The sequence below is a fragment of the Falco rusticolus genome, chromosome 3 (assembly GCF_015220075.1).
Source record: "Falco rusticolus isolate bFalRus1 chromosome 3, bFalRus1.pri, whole genome shotgun sequence".
Taxonomy (NCBI): Eukaryota; Metazoa; Chordata; class Aves; order Falconiformes; family Falconidae; genus Falco; species Falco rusticolus.
In genome coordinates, this window is record NC_051189.1 from 94,127,625 (window position 1) to 94,148,624 (window position 21,000).

The 21,000-nt window shown below is 37.6% G+C and overlaps 1 long non-coding RNA gene across 11 annotated transcripts; it reads left to right on the forward strand.

Moving 5' to 3' along the window:
• Window positions 1–56: 56 nt before the first annotated feature.
• On the forward strand, window positions 57–20,666 carry LOC119144039. 11 transcript variants are annotated; one of them, XR_005102951.1, is made up of 7 exons: window positions 57–427; window positions 525–650; window positions 1,217–1,327; window positions 2,117–2,225; window positions 3,327–3,468; window positions 4,225–5,810; window positions 6,597–20,666. It is a non-coding gene; the product is annotated as an uncharacterized LOC119144039 (long non-coding RNA). The 11 variants fall into 11 exon arrangements; XR_005102944.1 differs by having other exon boundaries at window positions 59–427; window positions 4,225–4,960; window positions 5,669–20,666; XR_005102942.1 differs by having other exon boundaries at window positions 68–427; window positions 4,225–4,344; window positions 4,849–20,666.
• The last annotated feature ends 334 nt before the right edge of the window (window positions 20,667–21,000 follow it).

Below are 21,000 nucleotides of genomic sequence, written 5' to 3' on the forward strand. Positions count from 1 at the left end.
GCCCGCCCTACTCCGGCCTCACCCCCGCTGCGGGTTCCCCAGGAACCGCCCACCGCGGCGGGCCGGGGGGCGTGGGGTGGCCGGGCTGCCCGCTCCCCACCTGCGGCCGCTGGGGGCTCTCCCGAGCGGGTCCCTCGGGCCGGGTGACTCCGCTCAGCCCCGCCGGAACGCAGCCGGGGAACGGGTGTCCTGGCGTGGGGAGCCAAGGTCCCTCCGCTCGGGGGGCCGCACCTGCCAGCCTCCCCCCCCCCCGCGGGGGTGGGCGCGGCGCCTCAGGGCCAGGTGCGGGGGGCGGCCGCCGTCCGCTGAGGCGCCGCTCCGGGGCCGCCTGAATGCTTGGAAAAGCCCCGGGAGAACGGGAGTTGTGTTTCGCACCGCGGTGAAATCGAAATAGTTTGGAATCCTTGACAAGAAGTTTTGTTCCAAGGTTTGGTTAATGCTCTGCTGTTCCAATGTGAGTAGCAAATCGCCCACCAGAAGTTGCTGCCTTCATAAAAGTCGCAAAAACGCGTTTTAATCCACAGGGAGGCCTTCTTGCCATCTTTCCATGTGAGTCTGCAGGAGGAAAATATTTAATAATGGCAAGTGGAAACGTAAACGAGAGCAATAACAGCAAAACGCATAAAGAACGTAATGGCCAAAAGAATCAGGTAAAAAACATACAAGAGAGGTAGCTAAAGGCGTTTTGGGGATAATATATGAATTAGATGTAACTTGAAAATACGTAAGATCTAGTTACTAATCATATCAGGCTATAAAATGAAAGTACTGCGTTTCTGGTAACAATGTGCAGAAGTACTTAACATTATACATAAACATATATGTATTGCCCTGTAGTGTTTGGGGAACTTGAGGTTTTTATGTTTGCAGTGTTTTAAAAGTTTACCTTTTCCAATGCTAGCATAGTAAATCACTATGTATTATGGATAGTAGCAACAAATGCAGAAGCATTTAAAATATTTTAAATGATATTTATTAAGTGACAAACACCAAAAAGAAGGCATGTGCTTGAGGTTGACTTTAAAATTTAAAGAAAAAAAGAAATCTGAATTCCTGCAAACCCTTCAGCAAAATAGCTGTTCCTGAAAAAGGGGTTAGTGATTGTTGAAAATATGGAAGCCATCCTCTTGAGAGGTTCTGGCGCTTCTTGGTTTGGGTTTCTTCTGTCTGGGCTGAGTATTTGCACATTTAGCAAAGAATTGTGCTTTTTTTGCAGCAATATTGGGACGGTGCTTTTCACTGTCTCCATGAGAGAAGCAACTACCCCAATAACTCAGGTAAACAAATTGAATCTTGCCTGTAGTCAGCTGGGATTGTCTAGGTTCCTGTAAGTAAATTCTCTAGATATGTCATCTGTAATGAACTTTACTATTACGGGTGTGAGTGGAGAGATAACTTGTCCACAATATTTTTTTCCAGCTAGTGCTAGGTGGGAAATAGGTATCAAGAGTGCAAAGCTCCCAACTTTGTGAAGTTTGGAGGCATGTTACAATCTATAGGAAGCAAGATGTGGAGTGGAGTGTGTCTGAATAACTCGGTGGAAGCAGGCAGATAGGAAGAATCAAACTGCACCACTAAATGGGATTGACAAGCAACCTTAACTGGAATGAGGAACCTGGGAGTGTGGGGCTCTAGACTAGGAAGAGCACTGAGGAGAGACACTGCCAAATGTGATACTGATATTCCCTAACATCTGAGACTTTGCAGTCTTGTTGCTTTCTTATTGTCACGTGTTTTTATTCAGAAATGTAGAAATTAGACAGTGTAATTTCATCTTGGAAGGTCTCTTGCCTACTGGTAAAGAACATGCATTTTTCCACATGCAATGCATTTTTCTATTTCTGTTATCCATATGACATCATTCAAACTGGGGGAAGTGTAGAGGGGGGTGTATGCTGTGGAATGTTCTGTTTAAATAAAGAAGAATGAACAATGAGCAGGATGTTTATTATTGATCTCTCCGCTGTTCTTGCAGTCTGCAATATGAACACGTATGGATTACTGGTAAAGCTGGAAAGCAAATTGCATTTTCTTTTATCGTTTTTGAAAATGAAGTTAGGGCTTATGAAAGGTAGTGAATTCAGACTCTGGGGACAGAACTTCTCTGTTTATCCAGGAAATGGATATTGTACATCACAAGCAGAGGCAGTGGAAAGTATTAAAGATCTCAAAGCTCTCATGCTGCCTGTCTGTACTTCTTCTTGACCAACTCAAGGTACTAACAGGTAAGCTTACTCTGTGCACAAACTTAATCCTATGTCTTTGTTCTGGAATACATAACTGAAGATACACAATAATGCTGTTGACTGTAGTTTTATTGACAAGAACTTTTGTTCACTACGGTCTAGCTTAGAAATGCCAACTTCTTATTAGGTTTTGTTGTCTAGCCTAGATCGTTTTCCAGTTCTTTGAATATGAGCCTTTCTACTTTTTCAACTGTAGAATGGTGTACCTGTATCCACGCCCTATATAGTAGGTTGGGAATTATGCGTAACACCTTTGTTCTGTTTTTCTTGTTTGTGGAAGGGAACACAAATATGGAATGTTTTTAACAGGGCACATCTTGCTTTATGCTAGTGGATTATGGGAAGTGATATCTTTGTGATAACATGTTCTTATTAGGAAATATTTTTTACTCCTTCAAATTCTCATGTGTGTAAAACTTACCCAATACAGTTATGTTTCACCATGAAACATGTACATAGGTATACCATTAGTGACAGAAGTATCCACAAACATTTTCATCTGGCTGATAAATAAAATGAAGTTAATGAAGGAAAAAGATGACTTTTTTGTTATATTTCAGCATGAAAGGCGAATTAATACCACTTTCAAAAGCTTGAATCCACCTCTCAGAGCTTTGTGGTTTTTAGCTTTGTATAAATAATTTTACAATCTGCTATGCTGACTTAAACATGATGTGTACAAATGAGGATGCAGTTTATGAGTCTTGATACAGCTAAACCCAATGTAGTTTACTGGTTTATTGTCTTTACCAAAAACGATGGGGAATTACATGCAAAGCCTCCTATTTTTCTATGAATTGTGCTTTAGGGTTTGCATTCAAGATGACTAAGTGTTACGCAAAAGTCAGTATTTTGGTTAGATGAAAGCACATTTTGGCTGTTGTAACTTATCTGCTGAGTTTAGGGGAGTTAGGTGAACCTAGAAACTTGACTGACAAAAGCGAGGCCATTTACCTCTGTAGCATGGGGAAGAGGGTGGAAGAGCAATAGTTCCCTTCTCCTGTTGACAAGTACAATGGTGTTACTGATAATTTAATACTGTATGTTTCACCGTAAGATTTTCATGCTGGCTTTATACAGGTTTTTATTGCTGTTATTCTGAGATGCTCCGGAATGAGAACCAAATAAATAAGGCACATGTAGAAGAAAGACTTGATCGGCTTTTTGCTGGGAATATTTTTTAAATTAGGAGTAAGTGCTCATCCAAACTGGGGATGGCTAGGTAAGTATTGCAATATCAATACATTTAAAAAAGCATGTATTTTACCTTAAAATGTATATGTTGTTTAGGCTTCTCTAGTAAATGTTTTCTGAATCCTTTCCTGTAACTTTCTGTACTGAAATTCCAGCTGCAATGATTTTTCTTAGCCTAATTTTTAAAACCTTTTCTAACGTATTCCTGGTACGAATGCATTTTGCTGCCTCAGAAACTAAATTGCAGTTTTAACAGTAACAAAAAGCTCTGTGATTATGGAATACCCAGTTTGAAATGTGTGATACATCACTTCATATTCAGGGGAAAGCTATTGTATCTGGAATTATAAAGTTAAATCAAGGTTCTGCCTCTGACATTACAAAGTACTGTAATAGTGATTTTTAAATTTTTAAATTGCACTTAAAGCATGGAACATATGACCAGACAGATAATCTATCAAGTGTTGCTAACTGTCTGGATACAACTTCATTATTTCTGTGTTGTCACTGGTGCATATACAAGCTAGTACTTGGAAATGCAAACAGTAGGTAATTTTTTCAGAGAGACTGGATGTGCAGATATATGTTCTACCACTTGTTTGGAATAAAATCATAGAGAATTTTGCAGTCGTAACTGGTTGATAATCAGAAAAAATTGTGCTTAAGTGAGGATGTATTCAAATTCTTTTGTACTTTGTGAGCTGAGGAGGTTAAAGTAACTTTACCAGTCAGTTTAAGTCACAAGCAGGCTTCTTTAGAATAACTTCTTTTTATTTGTAATCAGTTCTGAGCAGGTGTATGACCTGAAATTGACAGCATTACATTGATGACACTCCAGAGCATGTGAGTAAAGCTGTCTCACTTGTGCCTGCAGGTCTTTTGTTACACTGGAGACAATGGCAGAGTAAGTACTAGTGAGGCAGGTTGATTGATAGAATGTTTTCCATATAAAAATTTCTCACTGTCCTATCACATGATTTTTGTAATAGTTTAGGGCCTTCTAGACTGTAAATAATAGGGTGTGTCATGGCTGTGAAAAGTCTGAATTCAGGCCCTGCTTCTGAGAAGTGAAGAGGTGATAGATGTTCTTTCTTGAAGTGCAAGATTGGGATGGTTTGCTGAGTAAGCATGTGGTTTTTTTATACGTCCTGGAGATACATGATGTCTGCTTTGAAATGTTGAGGGATATCTGGGCTTGAGAACCAACCTAAGAACAAATGCTGGATCAGATCAAAGGTCTGTTTAGTCACTCTTTCTGATGGAGTCTGTGGAGCTGAGGACACATTAAGCAGTTCTCCTAGCGTAGCCCCCTGGCTTGTGCTAGTAACTTGTGTGGAGCTTGTGCCTAGATTGTTTAATGGCCACTAGTAGACATCTCCTCCATCACTTTGTCTATCTTGCTTTGAAGGCATTTAAGTTCTTGGCCTCTCTGATGTTAAGGAGCTGCCGAAGGGAGCTTTAACACATTCTCAGTGTGGATATATCTGAGACTGAAGAGGACTGTAGCAGTCATGAAATGGGTAAGTGGAGACATTATACAGAATTTTGAGGTACGTGAACTTGGAAGGTAGGTGTTTGATAAGCAAGGTATGTTCCTGGAAGACAAAACAAACGGCATTTTCGGTGTCAACTGGGTACTGGAAAGGAAGGATTGATATCTCTCAAAAGAAGGAAAGGCAAATACGAAGTCCATTTTATGCTTCTGATTGGTGGCTTTGGAGAGTAGGTTTGGACAGACTTGGCTGGAGAATGATACTTTTAGTTAAGCATCAAAATACGTTATATTGTGTTGAAATATATTTGAATAAAAATTCCTGAGTTTCTGAAGTTTGTTCATCATTACATCTTAATTCCTGTTAAAAAGGCGGTTGAAGTAATTTTTACACTTCTGTGGTTTCTTCGGCTGAATTGGTTAATGATATTAGTTAATAATTTCGAGTCAAAAAACTCTGTATAATTCGCTGATGTGCCAGGAAAATAAAGTCAGCTAGGAATTAGCCACAATTGCAGTTAAAAGCAATATACTGTATTTATTACTAAAGATTTGGTACAATAAATAAAGGATTTTATATGTATTCTCAAATTTTCTGAAGGCAAGAAAGACTGTGGAAAAACTCTGTAACATAATGTAATCTGAAGAAACTAACATGTTACGCATGGGAAGGTTTTGAAATGAATTCTCACATCGCTTGTTTTGTACTCATGGGTGTTTTTATGATATTTTATAGTGTCTTATGAGTATCTTTCAAACATGAATTGATAAAACAGCACTCCTGTGAAGCAGTTTTGTCACTGCTTTATGGGCATCAGAACTGGTATGCGACAAGAGACAATGATATGTCCAGGTTTATATGGACTTCAGCGGCAGAGGTAAGAAGGGAAAGAAGGGAATGCACATCTCCCTCTTGTGTTAACTCTTCCTCATGTTTTACAAGGATTGAGAACTTGTCATCAGTGTGCCAGAGCATTTTAATGAAAAGTTCCATTAAGCCATCCTAATCTCTACCCTGTTATCTGAGAATGGATCCATATGACACACTATAGCAAAAAGTATCTGCTGAAAATGCTTACGATTGAGCCTGCCTGTTTCTCCTTGCCTCAAATCAACATAAAGTTATATCTTCAATGCATGAAAATATGTTTTGTACTGGAGTAGTACTAGAGTAGCCGGACAGTCATTGTCAATGAATGTTCCCTACATGTTGTTGGGTGGAGACTTTTGAACTGACATGTGCCATGTTCAGCTTCCTCTGGTCCTGTTGGTGAGACCTGTGGTTCCATTTCTGCAACAGGCAGGTGATCAAAGCTGTCAAAGTCAGAGACTTATTTAACTGCCAGCTTCACCACCTGACATCTTTTGTGCTACAAAGTTGCATTCTGGTTTGGTTTGTAGCATTTGGTGTCATCAGTACTGTTTTCTGTTAGAGGACATGGGTCTTATCTCTGGTTTCCCACAGTGTAGAACTAATGAGGTAAGTGATGTGTTGAGCATATCCTTCTTTCTCTACAATCTCACCATCGTTTGCCGTATGTTAAAAGGCCACAGGAGAAATCTGTGTGGGCTGATGGTTATTGTCTAACATCCAGATGTCTGCACCAGTGGTGCTGGACCTGCAAGAGCGTGGCTTTGCTTACAAGTATTTGTCTTACTTTGAGATCCTAGTTTTCAAGACCTTACCTACTCTGTTACGCTAAAATGGCATGAAGACAATGAAAACAACTAAAACACCTTTAGAAACGCGATTTGTTCAAGTTTTGGAGCTGTACAGAAGAGGAGTAGGGCAGCTGCAGAGCAGACATTTGTGTCCATGTGCCCCCCTTTCTCCCCCAAGAAAAGTAGTTTCCCTCAAGAAAGGTATGCCTAATCTTCTAAATGCTGCATTGGCTTTTGGTTTTGTGTGATTTCAATGTTACTATGATGTACAGAGACAGCAGGCAGAGTTAGTTGATGCTTTTCAGTGCTACGTTGTCAGTGCACATTTACTGCCTGTTCCACTTTCCACAACAGTGAAGAGAACCTCTGATTTCTTGTGCTAATGGTCTGGTCAAACCAGTTGGTGATACTTGGGTAAGGCAGCAGGGTGCTGCATGCTTTCAGACATCCACATGATCACTGTGCAGCTACTGGCTGGTGTAGACTCCTGAAGAACCATCTTTTTCCCCGTCTTACAGCAAACGGCTGCCTGTGTTTTCCAACTAGGTGAAACCCTGTGCATGGAAATAAATAATCAGCAATACTATTGGAGACTGCTACCTTAAAGTTGTGAGTGGAGAGACAGGTTTTGATTTTTAAAAAAACAACAACCCCCACCCACTGCAAACCCCAAGAGCCCCCCACCACATTTTGCAAGCTTAACAGTATCACAGATACAAGCAGAAAATGTTTGTTATGTAGATATTTCAATGTATGAAGAAGGTATGCAGAAAAGACCTCTAAGCATTTTATTTCTGTAGTATTGTCCTTTTATAGCAGTATTTTTTTTTAATTTCTGCACATTTGCATAGTAAGTATCTTTTTCCCATTAGTAAGAAAGGCTCCTAATTATGCTTCAATCTTCTTTATTCTTACTACTATAGCATCTAGATTCTTCATGCAAGACAGGATTTAAGTTGTGTTCGAGTTTGTGTAAACTTAAATAAACCTCTCTGACCAAGGAAGGTTGTAATTTGCAATAACTTAGGGAAAAAGAGAAATAAATACTAATTCCCATGATGTATGGCCCATTTCAGCGGGGTCACTTTTTATTTGGGTATGTTCTACTGGGCATAAAGAGAGTGCAAGCATATGATACATAACTTTCGAGTACACAGCAATTATCAACTGCTAACGTGTGGTGGATAGCTAGGGCTAACATGCCATGAAGTGAAGCATTAATCTCACCGCATCCAGTGCAGACGGCTGATGAGCTTTCTAGGAAAGGTATGGAAGTGGTTTCACTTCAGTTTCTGTTTCTCCTTTTCCTTTCCTGCATGGCTTTAGTTTACATAGTCTTTCACAACTTAGTAAACCTGAATAAACATTACACAGTGTGCTGCTTAAAACTTGACCTTGACTCACAGATATCTGAGTCCCTGGACTGTGGATTACACTTGGAATTTTATTGCTTCAAGAAACACCCGGTTAAGAAGTATGGCTAGATCCTTTAGTGTGCTGACAAACATTACAGCTCTTAGCTTGTGAATCTGTGATTTTAAGTACCAACCAAACAGGAATCAACCTTTCCACACATTTTGGTAAATAACCGGAAGGACAGAATTTGTATGTATACCTTCAGGCAAAGAGCACAGTTGATTCTTTGAAGGTTGAGCTTTATCAGCACTATTGGCGTTATGTTGATTTCTTTTTATTAGGATTAAGTATATCGGTAAACTTTCTTTTCTCCTTCTAAAGCATTGTATATTGTCTTCTTGAAATACAGTAAGATTCAACGTATCCAGAGTCTATCTAAAATGCTTGAACAGAAGAATATTTTGTGGCATAATTAATGCAGCTGGCAAAGATAAATTGATAACTAGAAAGTTATCTTCAGTGTCCTAAATATTGTTTTGTATTTGACTTCATTGCCTTAATTAAAAATTCTTATGGATGCATCTCCGGCACCTAACTAGACAGGGACAGTGCCAAACTTTGGGCTCAACTCATTGCATAAACATTTAGGAGAGGACAGGATAAAAACTGTTTTAAGTTCTAGAAGATAGCAAGAAAGTGCAAAACCCATAGCAGAGCCATGAAAACATTTGGGTATTATTTATATTAAATTCTGAATGTTCTCTTTTATAATTTCATTTGCATCATTTTGACAGCAACTGAGTTACTCCTGTAGGCATTAAGTAATTTAAAAAGCATTACATTTCTTTGAGTGCTTATTGAGTCGTCATAGGTACTTCATCTTTTATTTCATTTTTATTAACAACTCATGCACAAAATAGAAGGTAAAAGTTTACTGATTTTGCATGAAATTGCTAATTCCACAGTCTGTGAGTACCCATTACACCATGAAGCAAAGAATACAATTCTTTTCAACCTTCTACAAAAATGAATACATTATTTTTTGAAAAATCACCACAATTTTTGCCCCTTAATTTTTTTGCTGGGAATAGTAATTGCAATAAAATAGCGTACTGTCTCCAAGTATGCTGAAATGTTAGACTATTTACTGCCATAGTAGAGATACATAAAGAAACTAGTTTTGCTTTACTGAGTAAACAACCAGGAATATTTTGATTATGAATATGTAAGCGTCATTTATATGTGGTGTGGCTGACTTTTTCCTATGTGTCAAATCTATACAGATTAAGAGTCTGATGTAAATGTCAATGTGGATCCAGGTATGACAGCTCTATTTATTTCTAAACATGATGTACAGTGCAGTGCCTGTTTCTGTAACCAAGTGTGCCTGAAAATTAAGTGTGGCATATGCATTCATTTAAAGAAATGGCCTACAGTCTGCTGAAGACATCACATAAAGAAAAATATCCTTTTCAAGAATAGAATTTGTTACTTGGCTATTTTAATGTGAATTGTTTCTTCTTTGCAGCATGTCTACTACGTCTTTGGTAGCCAACCTGATTACCCCACATCATAAAAATTTAGTACCTTTCTACTGCAGTAGTTACTGGGTTATTGTTCATTTTGAAGGTATAATCAAGTCCATAAATTGCTAACTCTGCTGCTGAACTTAGGCCAATAATCTAAAGTCTTTTGGTTTTTTTTTTTCCCCCATGGTCCATCTTGCAAGCTGTTTTCCTTTGCTAAGCAGTTTAAACTGATACTTACAAATAAGTTAAGTAGCATTATACCATGGTTGTTATTCTCAGTTTATTACAGTTGTATTCCAATTGCTTGGTTATGTTGAAGGTAGTATATTTTTGTGGTGGTTTTGGTGTCTAGTTTGTTTCTTTGTCTGAACCTGCATGGTATTATTATTTGGGGTAACCTGACCAATTCTGCCAAGGCCTTCAGCATTTTCTTTATAGACCCAAATCACATTGTAACATGGCTAGGTTGCAGTGTAGTTGGGCTCCATTAATTATATTGTTTAGTGATACCTGGAGCAGTGACATTATTAATGGTGTGTAAGAAAGCTGAAAATTATTTAGGGTACAGAAGCTGGTGACAGAAAATCCCTCTGTGAGCAAGAACCAGCAGGGTTCACTGTAAAGGATTAAAGGTAGTGTTGAACAATTTCTGTTTAGATAGAAACTAGTGTCCTTTAGTTCCTGTGTATCCAATGCATTTAATTTTGAAGATTAACCAATTCTTTTTTTTTTTCATATTTACAAAAAAGAAATAAATTTTGTAGATTTACTAAAATTAATAACTGTTCTTCTTATGGTATTGGCTGTGGCAAATGCCTGGACTGGTAAGTATGGTTAGTATTACTCTATGTGAGCATCAGTTGCAGCTGACAATTCTGATTTTTTACAAATTATTGTACAATTCCAATACAATCTGGTTGTATTGGAAGAGCACCTGCTCATATGAAAATAATAATTTCATGGTCCTTTGCTTGTAAAGATATTATGCTTCAGCTATCTTAAAGGCCATTCCTTATGGGAAGTAGCTAGAACTCAGTTTGGAACCTCCCTGTTGGGAACTCACTCAGCAGCACAATTGTTCCAGGCCTCACTAACCAGAGTCATTGCTTTTGGCTGAGGTATCTGGGCATATCTCAATAACTCTTCCAATACCAACAGATATTTTTGATTTTTTTCTTTTAGATTGAAATAAATTTTGTTTTCGTAACTTTCCTTGGGGTTCTTCAGTTTCTTGATGTTTAGTGTTTTACATGGTGGAGTGTCCGTGTAGATATTTAAATTCCATGACTACAAAACTGAACTGAATTTCAGTTTAAAGGGATAAAGTGTGGTGGTAGGTGTGACCTTAAGCAATGAACAGTGATGTTTTGTGACTTACACCATCCATTTATAATATTTTCCATTACGAAAGACTGAAAACCATTCTGTTTGCTTGTTTCCTGAAGTGAAAAGTCATCTGCATAGGAATGTGGGTTTTTTTAGTCCAGTCATTTATCTGTACTACTTTGAACTAATATGGTGTTTGATAATTTCTGCAGATGACGTAAGCTCTCACAAATAGTCTTTCAACACCATGCTGTTTTTATTCTAGCTCCTGTTCATAGGTGAGAAAACTGAAGAAGTGAGTGAAGCATTTATAACGCAGTGGGCAGTAGTACTTATACTGTTAGGGCTCATTAATTCCTTTCCCAGCCCAGTGATCATTGTCCCAGAATGCTTCAGCTTTGAGGAGAGTTTGACTTTGTTTCACAATCTAAAACGTAGACTGATTCCTTTTTTTGTTTTGTTTTTTTGTGTGGTTTTTTTTTGTTGTTGTGGTGTTGTTGTTGAGGACAGGCAGATTTGTCTTTGTTTTCAGAATTTTGCTGTCTCAGTGCATTTTCCACTTTTTTTACTCCTATATTTATGCTTCTGTTCTGTGAAATTAAATATATATTTTTTAGAACTCTTTAGGCACGTAGGATAGTAATGGAAAAAGTTTCATCCAACCAGATTTTAGCTGGATGAAATTAAAGAGTTAATCAGGATTAGGAAAGCTTCTCTGATCACAAATGTAAATGTGAACAGTACTATGGGTTAAGTAAATTTCCCTCCTAGTAGTTTGTGGATTGAAGTACCTGTTTCAAAAATGGAAGATGAAGCCTGTGGATTAAGTCACTCGTTTTAAGGAACCAAACTACTAAACAAGCTTTTCATATGGATGTCAATTTTTGTAATGCTTGCTGAGGAGCAAGGTGTTTGTTTCCCACCAAACTGAAAGAATCTGAAAAACTGATCTTTGGTCTTGCTCTTTCTTTGGCCATGTGCTCAAATGCCATTAGGCTCAGCAAATGTTGCCTGAATTTAATATTCTTTGGCAAAACTATTTTTCATTTCAAGCAACTGGATTATCGGCATGAGGTTACTAAAAATGATGAGGTGTTTTCACTTGATACTGAACTGGAAGTCTGGGAGGAGGACGAATGGTTTCTGTATCCCTGCTGCACACAATGCTTGGCAGTCTCTGCCTGGACTTCTGCTAGATTTAATTTTGCCGTACTTGAGCCTTGCTTGGCACTCAGAGCTGCTCTGCAGACCTGGAGAAAGACTTTTTCATTCAGCTGTTCTGTTGCAAATACTGGTTTTATTTTATTTATTTTTTTTTTAGGTGAAAGTGCTTTTCAATCTGCTCCGTGCTATGCAATTTGATTCCATGTTTGCTTGGGTAATAGATTTGGGTATATTATTTGTTGTTCTTCAGTATCAGAAAGTGACTTAACCCGATTTCAGCTTTGAATGTATTCCCCAGTATTGCTTGTTCGCTTAGGTGCTTTGGACATTTGGCTGGTTGAACAAAAAGGACAGAAAGATTTCTGTGCCCTGGAGAGATGCTCCTAGAGGCAGCTTTTGTATATTTTTCTGGTGGCAACTAAAAGTGGATATAACACTGACAGACACAGGGTATATTGCTGTATGTTTGTCATGAACATACAAGAAAGTGTGGACAATCTTGAAGGAGCAGAGAAGAGTAACTCAATGGTTATATTCCTAATGTAATCTCCTTGTTATGTAAGTATGTCGCAAGCCTTCCAAGCTCGCAACTGCTGCTATTGTTGACCTGCTGAATAGAATTTGAGGAAGAGAATACATTCACCAGGAGTAGTAAATACTTTCTCTTTATGAAATTGTTTAATTTTATATCCTTTCCTACTGCTGGTAAATCCTCTGCGTAAATTTAAACGTGGTTTCACAAAAGCTTATCTCAGAAGTGTATTTACTGAAATGTCAGTTGCAATTTTTTTTTTCTTAGTGTCTGTTAGAGGAAAGGGTGGAATGTGAGAGCTGCAATAGTACTTACTCTAGACCCTCTGAAAATTGGATACAACAGTAGTTCTTAATAAACCTTTTCAGTTAAACTAAAACTGTGTTCAGATTCTGAGTGTCAGAAGTGCTCGGGAATGGATTGGGAATATTTGCAAGCCAAGAGCCAGTGGTATCCCCAGGGTGGTGGCTGAATATGACTATTAAGAGAGATGACTTCTACCAGAAGTCCTGTGCCCTTCCTATCAGCGTGATGGCTGGCAAGGAAAAACATACTCTTTTTGGCAAATTCTGTTGGCAACAACAAAGGGACCTTGTGTCCTTGCATTTCTCAACAGATTTTGATTGCTATATGGATTAAAGTATGCTGGAGTGGACGATAACTAAATTTTCCTCACTGAAGTAAGAAATCTCGGACAGCCATAGTACATTTAAAAATCTGTGTTAAACTTGCATGTAGGTTTTGTAATTCTAGTTGTTTCTAATAGTCAGCATAAGGATTTCTTAGAGCTTCTCTAAAGGCTGCTTTTATTGTGCTCAGTTTTTATAGTGAAGCTGCAACCAATTGCCTAGACTGTCTTTAGTTCTCATTGCACTGTTATGTTCTGCTTTGAGGTAATAGTGAACAATTTTTTAATGAGGAAGGTAGCATTAATTAATAATAGAAAAGAGTTCTAAACATACAAAACATCAAGTGTGAGCCCACTGTGCGTGTAACTTATGTCTTTATGGGTCACTTTTAAGTGTGCATGTCCATGCATGATTTTTTTTTATACTAGGACTTGCTGATGTCACATCTGATTGGTGAATTATGTATACGTAAGAGATTTGTGCCCAGCAGACATCATCTACTCCTAGTCTGTGCCCATCACTTCCATAGAGAGTGGTCCAAGGAAGTTTTGACTTGTGCAAGGAGAAAAAAATAAATACTGCATGTTCCTATGTGACAGTATTATACTGTATGACTTTCACTGCCTCTTGCTTGACTAGCATGTTAATAAAGACATTTAGGTCAAAGCAACCTTGTTAGACTTGGTATGGGTTATTTCCTCCTCGGTGTAGTCCTCCCATACGGTTGTGTCAGTTCCAGCAGTGCAAATTTTTGCAGCTTGTTATTTGCTAGAAATGCCAGCATAGCTTCATAGGGAATTGACACCAAGGAAACCAGATTAAACAGTATGGTGCGATGCAGACATAGGCACAGAAGTAACGCGGTATATAAGTCTTCCATCCCTTTTTGACTATTAATTGCCCCAGAAGACTGTCCATGTTCTATCGCAAGGATGGAAACAGAGAACATTTATAGAAATTAATGCTGTGTGGTTAGCCAGCACCAGGACCCTAAGAACTTAAAAAGTATGAATAAATGTATTCCAATTACAGACTAATGCAGGTAATGGGTTTACGGTACTTAGAGGGCTGGATCTGTTCCCTGACAGCCTGCAGACATTAGGGGCCCCTCATGACCAGCCTGCAATGTAGGCATTATGGAGTGATTTTTACTTTACTGCCTTTTCCATCAGATCATCCCCTTTCTTTCACACACAAGGTTAATTCACTTCTTGATCACATTATTTCCTCGCTGCTCTTTGACAATATAAAAATTCTGAGTGGACAGCTCAATCCCTCTTCCATCTCAGATTTGATTGTTATGGTATTGCCTGGCGTCCCTCAGAGGCCTCCAGCAGCCTTTGCTGCACTTTATGACACTTAAATGGCTGGGCTACAATTTCTCCATCTATTCACGAAATGCTGTTAATAACTCATTTCCAAAGAGGCCCTTCTTTATGTCTTGGCATTAAAGGATTTTTTATTAGGTGCCAGGATAGGTGACACACAGCCCCAGTAACCAAAGAGTTAATTAATCTGTTGAAATTTATTGCCTTTTATACTGCACTCAGTGTGACAGTCCCTAAGAGAAACAGATACTATATTTACAACCAAGCTGAAATATTCAGTAATATAGTCTGCATACTGACCCACTCCATCAGTGTATGCCTTTTACTGGAGTACCCATTAATCAACTAAGATGGATTTGTGTAATCTGTCTTCTTTCTTATTCTGAGATTCCAATAAATATTGAAATAATAATTTATTGATTACTCTGCAATATAAATGTGTAGTAAAGGCACCCAAGATATTTGCATAGTAATGCATTTCAAAGCTCTTTGGTGTTCTGTAGGTATGAGGAAGAGAGAGATTGTAACGGTGGTTAAGAGAGATGGAATTCCGTCAGAATGCAGAACACCAGGTTCAGTTTTAGCAGGATGTGGTGGTCCTCTGAGGTCATTTTTGAGATTGGTGAAGTATAAACTGTAACAGGTTTATAGTTGTTCTCCAAAACCTCTATATGAAGGGTAAGCCTATGTTGTGCTGTCATTTGGGTAACAATAAATACAGGGATGCCTGACTGTTTTGTTTCGTAGACAGTGTTTCAATTTTTTTTCAAGTAAGGTGTTTATCGGAAGATACTGGCTTTGTTCTTTCCAAAAATAACAGTGTCGCTGCCCACTATATTGAAGTCCTGCTGTAAAAGATGTGTATCCCTATAATGTATGTAACCCAATGGGGCAGATAATCTGATGCAACTCTCCTGAGAGGTGATGTATGGAAGGCTCTGTTAAGAGACGGATTATGAAAGCTTCTGCCAAAATTAGAGAATTTCTGGGAACTGCTATAATTTATAGCAGTCTTTCTTTAGCCAATGGGATGCAGTATACCGTGTATTTTCTATAGCACTGAGATCCAAGGTTTCCACACACTGTAACCATGCTCTGTACTGTGGCCTGGCATGGAGCACAAGGCAGTTTTTGTTGACTCTGTGCTGCCTACCCGTGGTAATTTCTCACTACCTCCTTGTGATTTACTCCTTTGTCTTGTTTATCACTTTAGCGGTGGTTAAAGGCCGTGGCAGAAACCCGAAGCAGCTCTGCATAACTACTGAGATGTCATGTACGAGCAGAACAGTTTGCATTCATTTACGGAGCATATCTGTTGTTTATGACCTTGTATGGTATACGGGACTAAACAGGACTAAAACAGTGATAAATTTTAATTATGTTTTAAAGAACTGCTACATCAAAAAGTTAGTTGGTCAATCTACTTGGAATATTACCTGCTGAATATTGGTCCTTGTGAGGTAGTCAAAATTTACCTCTTTATGCTGTCTCTTACTTTCTTCATTTCTTCCTGATGATAAGAGCTAGAAGCAGCTTTACAATAGACAGTAAGACTGGTGTTTCTGCCAGAGAAAGTTTCAAGAGAAAAGTTGAGCAAGTTTTTTGGATCACTCTTAAAGAGGTATTCTTTTACTAACTCCAGTTTGAATTTTTGCCCTTACTTCATAAAGGAGGCAATGGAGCAATAGTTAGATAAGAGGATTTCCTGGCTGCTGTGTCGGAAAAACAAATCTTTGTCTTTTCTTTGAGAATGCCGACAAGAAAGAAAGCTGCTATGGCAAATCTTCTTCCCTAAGGAATTGGAAAAACCGGTCAGTGTGGCTGATGACCTGCACTTCACTTTCTAGCATGGCTCAAATTTGTTTTAAAGTTTTAGTGGCCTGTTAAGGAGACTGTAGTGTCTCAAAAACTGAGAAGGATCAATTTGTGTAGAATTAACACAGAAATTCATCCCTCTAATAAAGTAGCTTCCTTATTAAGAGCTGAGTTACGGTTATCAGCATGACTGTCATATAGTGTATTAGATATTTAGTTTTGCTTATTTTCTATTCTGTAAATGCAAGGTTTTTCCCTCTCAATATGTATATGGATAACTATGTGAGACTTTCAAAGGACCTGGTTTTCTGTAGGGTAAACATGTCTATTTTGGCCTGAAGATTCAAATGCAAAATTTCATTGCTACTTATTTTTCCTAGATCCCAAGTAGGTTACGAAGACTGGAATATTTGGGCTTTTTTGATTACAAAAAAACTTTAATCTGCTTCTGGGTGCTCTGCTCTCCCAATACCTTGGTACCAACCAGTATTACCTATTTGTCTAGTATTTAACGTAGCATTTTCTCACTCATGAAAACCATGATCATGAGTGGAGTTTTGGGGGATAATTATTTTTTCCTTGAAAAGTGCAGGAGCCTTTAGTTGAGTTCAGTCACAAGTGGTTTATGCAGCACATTTCAAGTCTCCATAACAATTTTTCATAGTTTTGGGTAACTGCTTGTGATCAGAATGACTGAAGTATAGATAAAATTGTACTGCACAGGATTTGTTTTCTAGTGTCTTGCTGATAAGGTTAACCAGATGGTGAAGTATAATCATCTAGGCAGTACCATAGATCATCACACACAAACAAAACAGACAAAAATGGAGGAAGAGGATGAATTTTCTGTTATTTTTCTTTGTACAAAAATTGAAAAAGATTCAAAACCTACAGAAAGCCAGCCTTTTAAGACTAAAGAAAACCAGTGCCACTCTTTTCTGTCTATAGCACAATATCCCAAGGAAGTCTAAACCTGTTTGTTGATTGCACTTTTTTGTCTTTAATGAAATATTATCTATTGTGAATTTGATATCAATTTTTAGGAGTGCATATTCTGTTCCATAATTCCTGATGTTAAGTATCTTAAGATCGGGCACGGGTTTAAAATGCAAACTACTTAATATGACTTTTTTTTTTTTTTTAAAACCATGTTTGTTTGAGTGATCTGAAGTCAACAATTGTATGAAGATCACAGAATTAAGCTGCTTTGCAGCACGATCTGGCTTTTTATATTTGTATAATGTTATAAATATACAATTTTTTGTGTGTTTTTTTTTTTTTTAATTGTTTTTTCTGTGTTCTCCGGAACAGGGACTTCATTGACAGAGATTCTAGTGATAATAAAAATACCAGCATGGTCTTAGCGTATCTAGTGAGACCTCTCATTTTGAATAACTTAATAAAGTTATCAGTTGTTTCTTTAGTCAATAGCGTTCCCCAGGGCTGTCTAGTGATTACACAGGTTTGATATAAAAATGGTTGCAGCACACAGCATTGCAAGATGCACATCACTTAGTAACTGTGCTTCTTAAGTCATAAATTGTGTATCACTTCACTGTACTGATTGGATATGATAGACTTTGGGTGTTACAAGCCATGTTGCTGCTTCTGCTCAGTGTAGTGGGAATTTGGGTTCATTGAAGCACTATTTGGAATGCTAGATCAGGTCTGATAACACATATGTGTAAGTATGTTAAATATTGTGAGACTGGGGTTTGCAAGCTTTTCAGGAGTACGAACTTGGTTTTGACTGTGAGTTTGTACAGGAATTAAAATCCACTGCCCGACTGCTGTTTCAGTGCAAATGATAAACAAAACGACTGGAAACAAACTACAGCAAGTGTTGCTTGTGCGAGAAGTTATGCGAGTTGGCTGTTAGGAATGTGCTAGGATTTGACTAGAGGAGAGGAGTGCGAACAGAGGAGTGTTGCAGAGGTAGGTGTGAGAATTATGCAGCTGCAGATTGTCTTCCATTAGCATATTGATAGTCTAGATTGTCAAAGAATTTATAGAGGTTTTAAATTTGGTAATTTTTAAGCTGTTAGTGTAGATAAGGGACTACTTATGCTTCTAGCATCTTTTTGTGTTTCGTTTGCTGTTGGGTCAGAATTGTAGCTATTAGAATGACTAAGTAGTAAGTTCTTTCAACATGGTTAGTACATTGCAGGCAAGTTGTTACTGTGAACAGAGAGATGGTCTGAGTGGAACATAAGCCTTTTTTATCATGTATGTTATGATAGTTATTTAGTTGAGTTGTCTCTGTGTTACAGATGCTCATAACTTGAATAACTATGCAAGTGTAACCAAGTACCTGTGGGAAAACATGAGGAAGTACTGTCACTACTGTCTCATGATGATTTCTGGGAGGAAACCAATTATTTAAATTTCATAGATGATTGTATTTCTGGAAATATTTCTCCACTTTTATGCAGAACTTTTTTTCATTGCCTTTTCTACTCAGATTAAAAATATTATCTACTATAACTTCAGATGTTTGGGTGTCTTCTAGTATTTTCAGCGTTTTCTATCTATTATTCAACTTGTAGCTGAAGAATCATGTTCTAACCAACTATTTTTGCAGAAAATTTACTATTTCTATTTCTAGATATGTGTCTATATATGACATTTTTATTTTTATTTACTTTTAGAGAAATTATAGCAAAGTAAGAGCTGTTGTGGGTAATTGAACCCATCATTTAGGCACTGAAGTAGGTATATATTCTGAGTGAAGACATTAACGAAAAAGCCATTCAGTGGCTTAAAGATGATTTCTGCTTCACTCAAAATGTTTTCATAACCCTGAAAGAAATGAAGGTTATATATGTGTGTGTGTGTGTATATATAAAAACACCTTTAATGTTATGCCTGTGATTAACTCAAATGTATATTTTTTTTTCAATTGATAATCATTTGGGACCATGTACAGCTATGGTGTAAGGAAGTGTTACACCATCCAAAGTCAATGGCAGTTGTGCACTTATATGCCAGACCTGACTATGGCCTCTGTCTGTTTAGCCATACTATATTAATATCATTTGGATATTCCCAGAGGTTATGTATTCTTACAAGCTACATATTATGGTTGGCAACTTGTGACAGGTGTGTTCTGGTTCCCATATGCCTTACGCAAAACTGCAGGAAGATATATCGGCGCTTTTCACATCAATATGCCAAAATGTCAAGAGTTACCTCTCAGCATAATGACCCTCAGAAATACAAAAGAAAAGTGCTTGGCATCATCCCTTGTAAATGCAGGCCTGTCTGAGAAGCTGTCTGTAGAAATACATCTGCCAGTCACTGCAGAGTATTGCGTCTGAGGGAACACCATGCAACACTGTCACAGCTTAAACATTGCACCTTCCTTCCATGTAATGGTGCATCTGGCACGAATGCCAGTTGACAGCAAAATGGAATGACACTCAAGGTGAGCCTGTTATTTGCTGTTGGCTTTTATTAAGCCACCTTCTAAAAGCATAGCGTTAAAGCTGGGTGAATTGTAATAAATCATCTATAAGCCTATAGATGGCATCTCAACAGATCTTCACCTTGCTTAGGTTTATCTCATAATTTTAGTAAGTTTTGATGTATACATCTGAACTGCTTTTTTCTGGTTGTTGTTTGAGATACAACCTTGTAACTGGATGCTATATGGTTACATTAGATCCCCTTTGAGAAAAGAAAAAAATCCTGCTGTGTGGTAGTTGATCTCTGTATCTTTCCCAGCTCTGAGTTGGTTTTGGGTTTTTTTGTTATATTACTCTATGGTTGCTACTAATTAAAACCCCTTTATATTACCTTAAGTTTAGAAAACTGAAAGGCAATATGATAATATGTGAAACATTTAATTTACGTGTGTGTCTACAGAGATTAAACTAGTGGAATCAAATTATAGTTTACATTTGATATCATCAGGAATTAGAAATTGAATTATACCAAACTATAACATCCATGAACTTGGCAGAATAGTGAATGTCTGTCATTTAAAAGTCAGGGGCAAACCTGTTAATGTTATCTGTAGATCTGGAATTAGTTTTTAAGGTTTTTTGTTTGTTGGTTTATAATTTATTTTTTTAAGGTATAGTTTATTGGTTTTTCTTGAAAACTGAGAAACTGATGCATGGAACATATAAAGGACAATCAGTGTCATGGCTGTTTAACAGAATTATTAGTAACATATTTCAGATTAAATATTAATTAATAGAGCCTTTTCTTCTTGCTTTTTTAGGTTATAGAGGTGGATCTAAATAAAAAACTTTTATCTTTTCCAGAAGTTGGCTACTCATGTGACTCAAGTTTTGAGCATTCTACTCGAGATCTGCCTCAAAAAATGTAAAAATCCTCATATATGAAGAAGTGTTACTTGTTTAAAAATAAAATTTTAAGAAATTGGAAATATTGTTTGGAAGTAGCATGTGAAAGTTTCAGATTGTTCAAGTGTGAGATTTTATCTTTTTGATTTGTTGTTCTTGTTTCAGTTATGGTAATAAAATTCTGTGTTTATTTGGGGAAATGACAATATCAGCATTTAATACGTTCTGATTGACTATTTTTCCTGCACCAAGAAAATCCTAGAAACTAGGTACAGAAGGGCATAAACCACCTGATAATAATGTTCCTCATACATGTAGAAATTTAGAAATTCAGGGTTCAGTTTGCCCATATTAATTGTTGCTAACTATCACCTTTTTGCCTTTATTTTTGTCAAGTAAATGCCCCACTGTGAGGTA